Source organism: Montipora foliosa, chromosome 8 (genome assembly GCF_036669935.1).
Source record: "Montipora foliosa isolate CH-2021 chromosome 8, ASM3666993v2, whole genome shotgun sequence".
NCBI lineage: Eukaryota > Metazoa > Cnidaria > Anthozoa > Scleractinia > Acroporidae > Montipora > Montipora foliosa.
Genome location: NC_090876.1, coordinates 26078581 through 26088580, shown reverse-complemented (window position 1 = coordinate 26088580; position 10000 = coordinate 26078581). Strand labels below are relative to the sequence as shown.

Here is a 10000-nt window from a genome sequence, read left to right as displayed (position 1 = left end):
CTTTCAAGTGTACTTGCAAAATATGTCACTTTAGCTGTATTGTTTTTAATTATCGTTTTCAGTTCAAACCTACACTACACTACACTACTTTGGTCTACTCATTTGTTCTGCATCTATGAACTTTGCTACCATCAAGTCTTCTTCATCATATATTTTGGGAACTGTTTGCTACCGTAATTACTTACCTCCTGTTTCTACTAGTGTGTCTCATGAACTTTGAACTGTTATGAAACATGTTTTTAATGATTCTGCAAACTGAGTTCGAATTGTCTATTGCCTCGCATATTGCTACAACTGAAATTGTTAAGTTTCTGATTATGATGCAACTTCAGGATCTTGGCAGTTACACCCAATGAGGTAAAAGAGAAATTTTATAAGGATCTGAGGGATACCATCTCGGCCGTGCCCAAGTCAGACAAGCTCATAATTCTCGGCGATTTCAACGCCTGTGTCGGCAAAGACCATAAATCGTGGGAGGGAGTGTTGGCAAGACAAGGGGTAGGTAAATGCAACAGCAACAGTCTCCTTCTACTAGAATCATGTGCCACTCATGATCTCCTCATCACCAACACTGTCTTTCATCTGCCCAATCAAAAGAAAACATCACAGATGCACCCGTGTTTCAAAGATTGGCATCTAACTATGTTGTTGTTAGACAAAGGGACAGACAGGATATGAGAGTCACTAAGACCATGTGTGGTGCTGAATGCTGGAGAGACCACCATCCAATGCAGACCTGCATAATAACGTGGAGGCAGCGTGGGCACGTCTCCGCAATTCTGTCTATGCTGCTGCTTTAAAGGTCGTAGGACCCACCATCCGCAAGGACATGAACTTTTACAGGGCTTTCAACGCTGTCCACGGACCCAAATCATCCGCATCGTCCCCCCTTCTCAGCGCAGATGGGACTGCATTGATCTTGGAAAAGGAGAAGATCCTTGCCGGCTGGGCAGAACACTTCAGCACTGTCCTCAACCGACCATCTGCCATCAATGAGGAAGTCATCCCAAGACTACCACAAGCCTCAGTCGACAACACACGGGCAGATCTACCGTCAGAAGTTGCCAAAGCAATCATCCCCTGTCAAGAGGCAAGGCACCTGGTGCAGACTACATCCCAACTGAGGTGTATGCTTCTGGTGGCCTGATCGAAAGTCTAACAGACTTATTCAGCTCCATGTGGATTCAAGAAAAGCTATCACAGGATGCCTCCATCATCCATCTCTACAAGCGTAAAGGAAACAGACACATCTGTGACAACCACCGCGGCATATCCTTGCTCTTCGTCGCAGGCAAGATCCTGGCCCACATCATGCTCAATTGCCTCATTACACACCTCGAACGAAATCTGCTCCCCGAGAGCCAGTGTGGTTTCTGCGCAGGATGCGGCACTGTAGATATGATATTTGCAGCACGACAATTACAAGAAAAATGTCAAGAACAAAATGTTGGACTGAATACCACCTTCATATATCTGACCAAGGCGTTTGATACTGTGTATCACCATGGTCTGTGGGCTAATGGCGAAGTTCAGTGGTCAGGCAATTCCATGATGGCATGATTGCCAGAGGGCAGGATGAAGGCATGTACTCTCAGTCGTTTGCAGTTACAAACAGGATGAAGCAGGGCTGCGTGCTGGCACCCACCCTGTTCAGCATGGTATTCTCTGCCATGGTAACAGATGCATTCCACGGCGGGGATATCGGTGTTGATTTCCGTTATCGCACCGATGGCAAACTGTTCAATCCTAGGAGATTGCTGGTGAAGACCAAAACTCATGATGAGATGGCCTGTGATTTCCTGTTTATTGACGACTGTGCACTGAATGCCACATTCTCATAAAGACATGCAAGACAGCATGGATCTGTTTGCACCAGGCTGCACTGACTTCTGCCTTACAATCTCCACCAAAAGACTGAAGTCCTCCACCAACCAGCACCTGGAGCGCCCCACACGGAACCCAACATCACCGTCAACGGCGAGAGTCTGACAGTAGCAGACAAGTTTACTTATCTTGGCAGCCAAGCTCAGCCAACATTGACACCGAAATAACTCACCCAGCACTGCCTTTGGTAGGCTGAAAGATAAGGTCTAGGAGCGACATGGTTTACGCACTGAGACCAAGCTGAAAGTATATAGAGCAATAGTTCTACCTTCCTTGCTCTATGCATGCAAGACATGGACAATTTAAAGCAGGCGTGCTAAGCAGTTAAATGCCTTTCACCTGTGATGGCCCAGAACCTTGCTCCACCTCAAATGGCAGGACAGAGTTCCTGACACTGAAGTTCTGCACCAGGCTGAGATCGGGGGCATACATGCTACCTTCCTAACAGCACACCTCCTATGGTCTGGCCATGTTCGCCGTATGAGTGATCGTCGACTCCCAAAGTGACTGTTCTACGGAGAGCTAAAAACAGGAAAGCGCTAGAAAGACTCAATCAAAGAAACCCTCAAGCGCTGCAACATTCCCGACTCCACCTGGGAAGAGACGGCAGAGGATCCTGTCACCTGGCAATCCCTTGTGAGTTCCAGAGTAGCTGCCTTCTAAAAGAGGTTCGTGATTTAAAACCAACAGAAACGCCAGAAGAGGAAAGATTGTGAGAGCTCTGCCTCTCAGCCTGGCTCAGCCCCCAGCATCCCATGTCCCCACTGTAACAAACTCTTCCGAGTTAACATCAGTCATCTACGCACCCATCCCAACCTCTGAGTGATTTGAAGTCAGTGAAGGACGAACAACAAGAAAAAGCAGGACAATTAGCTGGAGTTACAATTGATGCATGAGGAATGATGATTAAGTGTAATACAACATAATAAATTTGTTGTTTCAATATTAAGCATTTTAAAAGTTTAGAGTTTTAAGACTTAAAAAGGTATTTTTTTTCCTGCAATGTGGACCATGCAGTACATTGTAATGCTGTGGTCAAAATGAGAGTCAATGTAACTACTTTTCCATGTTATGAGCACCCTTCTTCTGTTCACAGTATTTCCAGTACATGGAGAAGACAAGCACAGTTCTGAAGTTTAAGTGAGGGGAAACTGATTTTAAGCAATTTTTAAATTGGGTCTTAATCTTCAAATAACAAGACATTATAGGGGGTCAAGTTAATGGTTCGACTGAGTATTCTTGCCCCAAAACGCCTAAAACTTGCATCTGCAAAGGCCTGAAATTTCAAAGTTTTCTGGGGAGGATGCCCTTGCACCCCCTAGAAGCTCGGCCCTGACAGGCTGAGGTCTCAACCGCCTGTTGTTATATTTTGGCCACCTGTCAGAAGATCTACTGACAACCCTGATGAACATTATGCCACAGTCATTAGCCTTTGGTCAATGGCCTTGTTGTTGTTGTTGTTGGTACAGAAACAATCCTGTCCAAAAACCATAGAAGAGGCACTTCATGACTTCCTCACTTTTATAAAACAAATTAAGAATTATGAACAATAATTTAACTGTCTTAATTGGACATAATTCTGCAACTTTTGATGTTCTCATTCTCCTCCATAGCAGTGATGACAACTTCAAGGATAACCTTACTGACATGAACCTCTACTTTGCCGAAAGCCTAAATCTACCACTTTAAGTTGACACTGGTGGATATTGTAAACCAAACCAGAGCAGGCTTTACACCCATCTATTCGAAAAAACAATGTGATGCTCACGATGCATTGGAAGATGACAGAGCACTGAGAAAAGTCATTTTTGAGTAATCAGCCTTTTCAGAAAAGATATTGTTGAGAATTCCAGTGTCACCAGTGTTTCCCACACAGTTAAAAACATGCTCCACCTCGATCAAAGCCATAAACTTCTTTTAACATTCAGTGACAAGTTGTTCAGTGCAAGCAATACTGGGGCAATTAAAAGATCAATGGCTCTAAACAGCACCCATAGTGGTCTCTCTAATGACGACATTCACAAAATGTACACCACATTTGGAAAAAGGAGACTGGTCGTCATCCTGTCCAATCCACTGACAACTTCATCGGTGACACTGAGAAACACAGAGAAACTCCACCTTTTACAATATTTAGAAGCCCTGTGGTCTCCATACATCCTGAACATCCTGAATGGTAGAACAGAAACGAAAGGACTGAGCAAAAGAGAACGACAACGACAAAACAGAATACCAATAACAGCTCATACTTAGCACAGAAATTCTTTCCTTGGGCACTAAACTGTTTCTTATTTTTATGGATGCGTTATGTTAAGTGGATGCATATTTTTAAAAGGTGGTTTAATCGGTTCTTCCTTTTTTCAGGAATGAAAATCAAATTTTTATTGTCAACTGGAATTAAATAACAATTATCTGTACTCTTTTGGACATAAAGAAAAAGTTGATTTGTTTGTTTTCCTCTAAAATGCGAGCGAACAAGTGCTTTTTTAATTCGTTTGCCCAACTGGTTTTCGTTGTGCCTCGACAGTGACGAGAAAATTTTGCTGTTATGTTATAAACACGTATTCGTAGTGAGTTGTTGTAAAATTAGGGGGAGATGTCAGTAGCTTGTGTTTTCAGAAGTTTGTTTAAAGCACCCAAATCTTATTTGTTGTGGGGTGGCATGGCGTGGCGTGTTTCAATGAAATACATCAAAATGTGAATGAACTTGTTTTCAGAGATAAACTGGAATAAAGTACATCAGTAAAACTCTTCTTTGGCCTTGAACTGACAAAGTTGTTTTTATGGCTTCTTATTTTAGCATGATTCCTATTTGCTGGCTATTGACAGTTGACTCTGAAATGACTTTTTTTCCTTTTCAATTTGCTTGCTGAGGTTGTGCTTAATGCTTGTTTTCTTTTAAAACTCATTTAGTTCAAGAAAAACTTATTGCCAAACTGGTGAATTGCAAAGTAAAACCGATGTCCGTAGTTGTAATTCACTGTAACTGGACAATTTGCGTTAATTGTTCGTACATCCCACAGATCCGCCCTTATAGGCGTCTCGTTTATTTACATCAAAACTTCCTTACATACATACATACTTTATTGCATAGCTCCCCCCTGGGGGCTCTTCCGCCATACTTGAATATGAAATATTAAATTACAAAAAAAAAAAAAAAAAAAAGATAATAATAAGATAAGATAAAATAAGATAATAACTATTTACAAATAAAAATATAGATTATATATATATATATATAAAAACAGCTTATATTTCAATATTAAATTCACATGTTACGAATTGAAAATATTTTTAAAAGTTCTCCTTTTAAAACCACTTAGGCTTTCCGTGTCTCTGATAAATTTAGGTAAAAAGTTAAAACTTTTAGCCCGACGGAAGGCAAAAGCCCTTTGCCCAGCCGCGATCCTACACTTGGGTAACGTAAGCTCGCTCTTTTGCCTGGTATCTCTTTGGTGAATTTCTGAGCGTTGTTTAAATCGTTCACAGAGATAGTTAGGAGTCAAGTTGTTGATGCATTTATAAACCATGACTAAGTCATTAAAGAGTAGTTTTTTCTTTACGTTAAGCCATTTAAGGGACTTCAGGGCTTCTGTAATGTGATCGTACTTTTTCAAGCCAGTTACGATCCTGCAAGCGTAATTCTGGACTAACTGAAGTTTTTTAATATTCTCATTGCTTGTGTTGCTCCAGACTGTCGAACAAGGAGACACCACCTGATAACATCAAAATCAATGTGTGGATTTGGTGGCAAAGCATTGTGTAAATTACTGTAAATCTAATAGTATTGAAAATCCTGTTGAAATTTTGCACTATGCACAGCAAAGTCTGATTGTGACTGGGAGACCATTGGATGTGCAAGACGTAAACCTGTAAGTCTAGAAGGTGAAGCAATTGACAAGATGTTTTGAGATCAGCAAAGAAAGAAGTGCAATTTTTAAAAACCCCCAGACTAACCCTTGCTGTTGGATTTTATAGTGAGAGTGCTGAGGATTGTGGTGGCCCACCGAAAGAGTTCTTTCGCCTGTTTTTATGAGAGATCAAAGCTAAGTACTTTGACAGTAGTCTCAAAGGCCAGTTTCTTGCTAATGACTATTTAACCATTGGGTTAATAACGGCCCTTAGCACTTTGCAAATGGTAGTATCACCAGATTTTTGAAAGATCATCTCCAGGAACTATTAATCCATCAAATCCTTGTACTTCCTTCACCTTTTCAGACCTTCAGATAGTTCAGCCTTGTCAAGGAGAAAGTTGCTTGTCCTTCTCCCACCAAGTTTCTCTCAAGAGGTCAGCAATGAACGCCGTTTCGAAACAGAAATTCATGATTTGTTTTCTAAATACACCAGGCTGGTAGGAAGTGGCCAAAGGGACTCAGTGAGCCTGGGGCATATACTTCAGTTTGTTACAGGTACTGAGGAAGAGCCCCCACTTGGGCTTGGTGCAGAACCTTGTATAGAATTTGTTGAGGCAAAAAGCCATGGCACATACATGTACCCCAACACTGAATGCCCATTTCTACCTACTGCGAATAACTGTGCAACGACATTTACCAAGACGTGCAAATTATATATGGCTGCCAAGTGAGAGACAACTCTTCAAATCTTTATGATTTAGCCTTTGCAAATGCACTTTTTGGAAAAATTTAAATTTAAATTCCATTAAGTTTTAAATACAATAATTCTTAGCTCATCATATTGGTTAATGTTTACAAGTGAAACGAGTGAGGAAAGACACATCACTTTAAATGTTTTGACCACGTTTGACCACGTGGGACCTTTAGATCAGAGAATGAGGATGCCTACAAGTACGAGTTTTCCATTCTGAGCACGAGCACTTAAAAAAATGTTGGCCTCCAAACCTTATGTGCATGCTCATTACAGAAAACTCGTACGTGTGGTCCCTAATAGCGCAGGTACCTGGGTCACCAGCTTTCCATGTAAACCAATGGACTTTCAAGACTAGGCATAAATTGTTGTATTTCAAGTTTACTTTGCACCACTTGCATACAGAAAGGACATGTTATTTGAACCTTATTATGGTGCTGCACAATGATCTGCCACAAATAATAATTGAAAAGTTGATTAAAATGGGGTTTTATCTTGATAATAACATTTTGAAGTTTTTTAACCTGTGCTAAAAGTATTTTCAGGTGCCAATGCTCATGCAGTAAATTTACGATCTTATAACAGTCATGCGAAAGAATGAATTCCTCAATCAAAAAAATTAAGTACTACTGTAAACTGTGAAACAGTTTCTAGAAAACAGGGAGGACATAAGTTGTGTTTTATTTGACTTTTCTATCTGTGTCTGTTAGCAAAGACTCATCAATTGAAGAAAATATTCAACAGAAATACTTTTTCAATTGTCAAACACAAGAACTTTCACTGCTTGATTATATCAGAGCTCAGGCATGCGAAAAATTTTGGTCCAGCCACCATCCTTCTGTACAGACTGTCAGGGTGGAGGTGGGGAGGCAGGAGAGCCTCTGGGGATGGGAGTGTTTGGGCAATTTTCCTTGGCGGAAATCACATGGCAACCTGCTTTTTCTGGAGGGAAATCACATTAGTGATGAGCAACAGGATAGAGAGCAGAAAAGTTGAAGAAAAGCCAAAGAACATAAGACCAGAGAAGACAAAATTTGAGAAATTTAAGCGAGGAAATCCTCGAGAGGAGCAGAGGAAGGAGAAGAGGAGATAATTTCAATGAAAATCACCATAAAACTGAGTGAGAGACAAAACACTTATTTACAACGGTTAACTTTCAGGTAATATTTTCCTTCTTAATAAGAAATTCGTTGCTTTGAATTTCGTTGTCTCGAATTTTCGTTTGGTCACCTCAAAAATGCGCTACTTCACATTTCGCTATCTCGAATTTTCGAGAAAGATCGTAACTTTTTCGCTTCAAACCCTACGAAACATCGTTCGAAAATTTGATGACTTTTCGTGCAAAATTCGCGAGAGCAAAGGACGAATTTCGACGAACTTCGTTTGCATTACTTTTGCGCAATACTGTATGTGCCTTGCTGCTTCACATAATTTGAAAAACTTGCTAAAAAACGAAGAAGGCCTGAAAACATTTGCAGTACCGTGTTGACACACATTCTGGCATATTTCAACAATCACATTTTGCATGAAATTGATGTGTCTTGAAATTTCTTTTTCCTTCCTTTTTCCCTCTCACGCTTTAACATTTAGTTATCGTGTTAGTGTTAGTTAAGTTCGTTAGTATTTACTGTATTGCCGAGAAGTGGTATTTTTATTCCCTGGAGTACAGTATTGCCCCTCTTAGTGTTAATGAACTCCTTTAGTTTTGTTATGTAGTCACGTAAAAATGTATGTTGTAATTTGAATGAATTAGTAAAGCTATATATATTGTAGCGAAGCTATGATTTCATGACCGGCACAGATCGTTACATGTTTATATTTAGGGTTTCTTTGCGACCTTGTTTACAGTAACGCTAGAAATTTCCTGTGGTTTGGCCGCATCAAGTACCCTGTTATTCAGTGTGATAGGACTTCTTTGTTTTCTTTTCAATAGCGGTTTGTATTCTTTTCAGGATTTTTAGAGTCTCGTGTAAGTAATGCCAGTCGAGTCTTACAGTCTTACAGAATACAGTCTTGTGTTGTGTATCTTGGTCTGTTTTGATTCGTGTTCCTGCTATCCTTGCACTCGGAGATGCTACAATATGTAAAAGACGTGGGCATTGGCGAACAGTGGAAAAGAAGAAGAGTCAAAGTTGTATCTAAGGACGGTGAAGAGTGAGTTTGAATCACTGCTAAAAGCCATTAGCAGGAGCCGTGTCAGAGTAACAAAGAGCAAAATCCCTTTGAACCACAAATAACTACAGGTAAACTAAGAAGAAAGGAGGAAGAAAGAAAGAACTTGGGACTCTGTGAGTGGTTGGAGAAAAGATGAGAACACTCAATTCTTCGGAGAAACCTATGTAATATATTAAGGTAATCGGAAGTTGTGTTAAGCTATTGCATCATCATTCTTGCACCCAAGATGCTTAGCGAATAAAGTGTGGTGTTGTGTTAGCAATCTAAACTGGTGTAGTTCTTTGCTTCAAATAAACTACACCAGTTTAGATTGCTAACACAACACCACACTTTAGCATTAGCATTTATTAGCATATTAGCAAGGATATAATATCCTTGCTAATATGTTACATTCTGGAAATGAGAATGGGATGTTCTACATGCACTAGGACGCGTGAGAAATCCTGTGAAGTCTTGACTATCTCTGTGTGAGAAAGAAGTGTGTTTTCGGCCAAGATTGATCAATGAACGTTTGAGCATATGCTATCGATCAAAATGGCAGTAACTAGATTGTTTGGTCGTGTCGTTGAGTTCAGCCCTGAACGAGAGACTTTTCATTCCTACGTGGAAAGAATGGATGTGTTTTTCATGGCAAACAATATTGTGGAAGAACAAGGCAAGGAGAAGCCAATCTCACAGTAATAAAAAAGAAAACCTGCTATTTTCCTGACTGAGATTGGACCAGAAGCCTATTCTACCCTGAGCAATCTGATGGCGCCAGCGAAACAAAGAGACACTCCTTTTGCTGGTATTGTGGAAGCACTGGGGAGACAGCGCCATTGGAGATAGCAGAGAGCTTTCATTTTGGAACTCACTATCAGAAACAAGACGAATCCATCGGTGACTTCATCATGGCATTAAAGAAGCTATCTATTCATTGTAACTATAGCCAGTTTCTCAACCTAGCTCTGAGAGACCATTTTGTGTGTGGACTGAACAATCCCAAAATACAGAACAAGCTGTTGAATACCGAGGGTCTTACCTTTGAGGAAGCGTGCCAGATAGCAAAGTCAATGGAGATGGCGGAGAAGAACACCCAAGAATTTCGTCCCATCAGTTCAAATGATGACAGCCAAGACATAGTAAATAAACTGGAAACTGTGAACACTAATGCACCCTTGTGTTACCGGTGTGGTGGTAAGCACGCTGCACCAAATTGTAGATTTAAGTCAGCCAAATGCTATAAATGTAGTAAAATAGGTCACCTTGCATCAGTTTGACGCAGTAAAGTTGGTGAGTCTAGTGTGAAATCCAAACAACAGGGAAGTGAACGTAATGTTCATAATGTGTTAGAATC

General features: G+C 40.5%; 2 pseudogenes; both read left to right on the top strand.

Moving 5' to 3' along the window:
- Positions 1–5607: 5607 nt before the first annotated feature.
- Positions 5608–6531, top strand: LOC137968468 (uncharacterized; annotated as a pseudogene).
- Positions 6532–9276: 2745 nt separating this feature from the next.
- Positions 9277–9769, top strand: LOC137968467 (uncharacterized; annotated as a pseudogene).
- Positions 9770–10000: the final 231 nt, after the last annotated feature.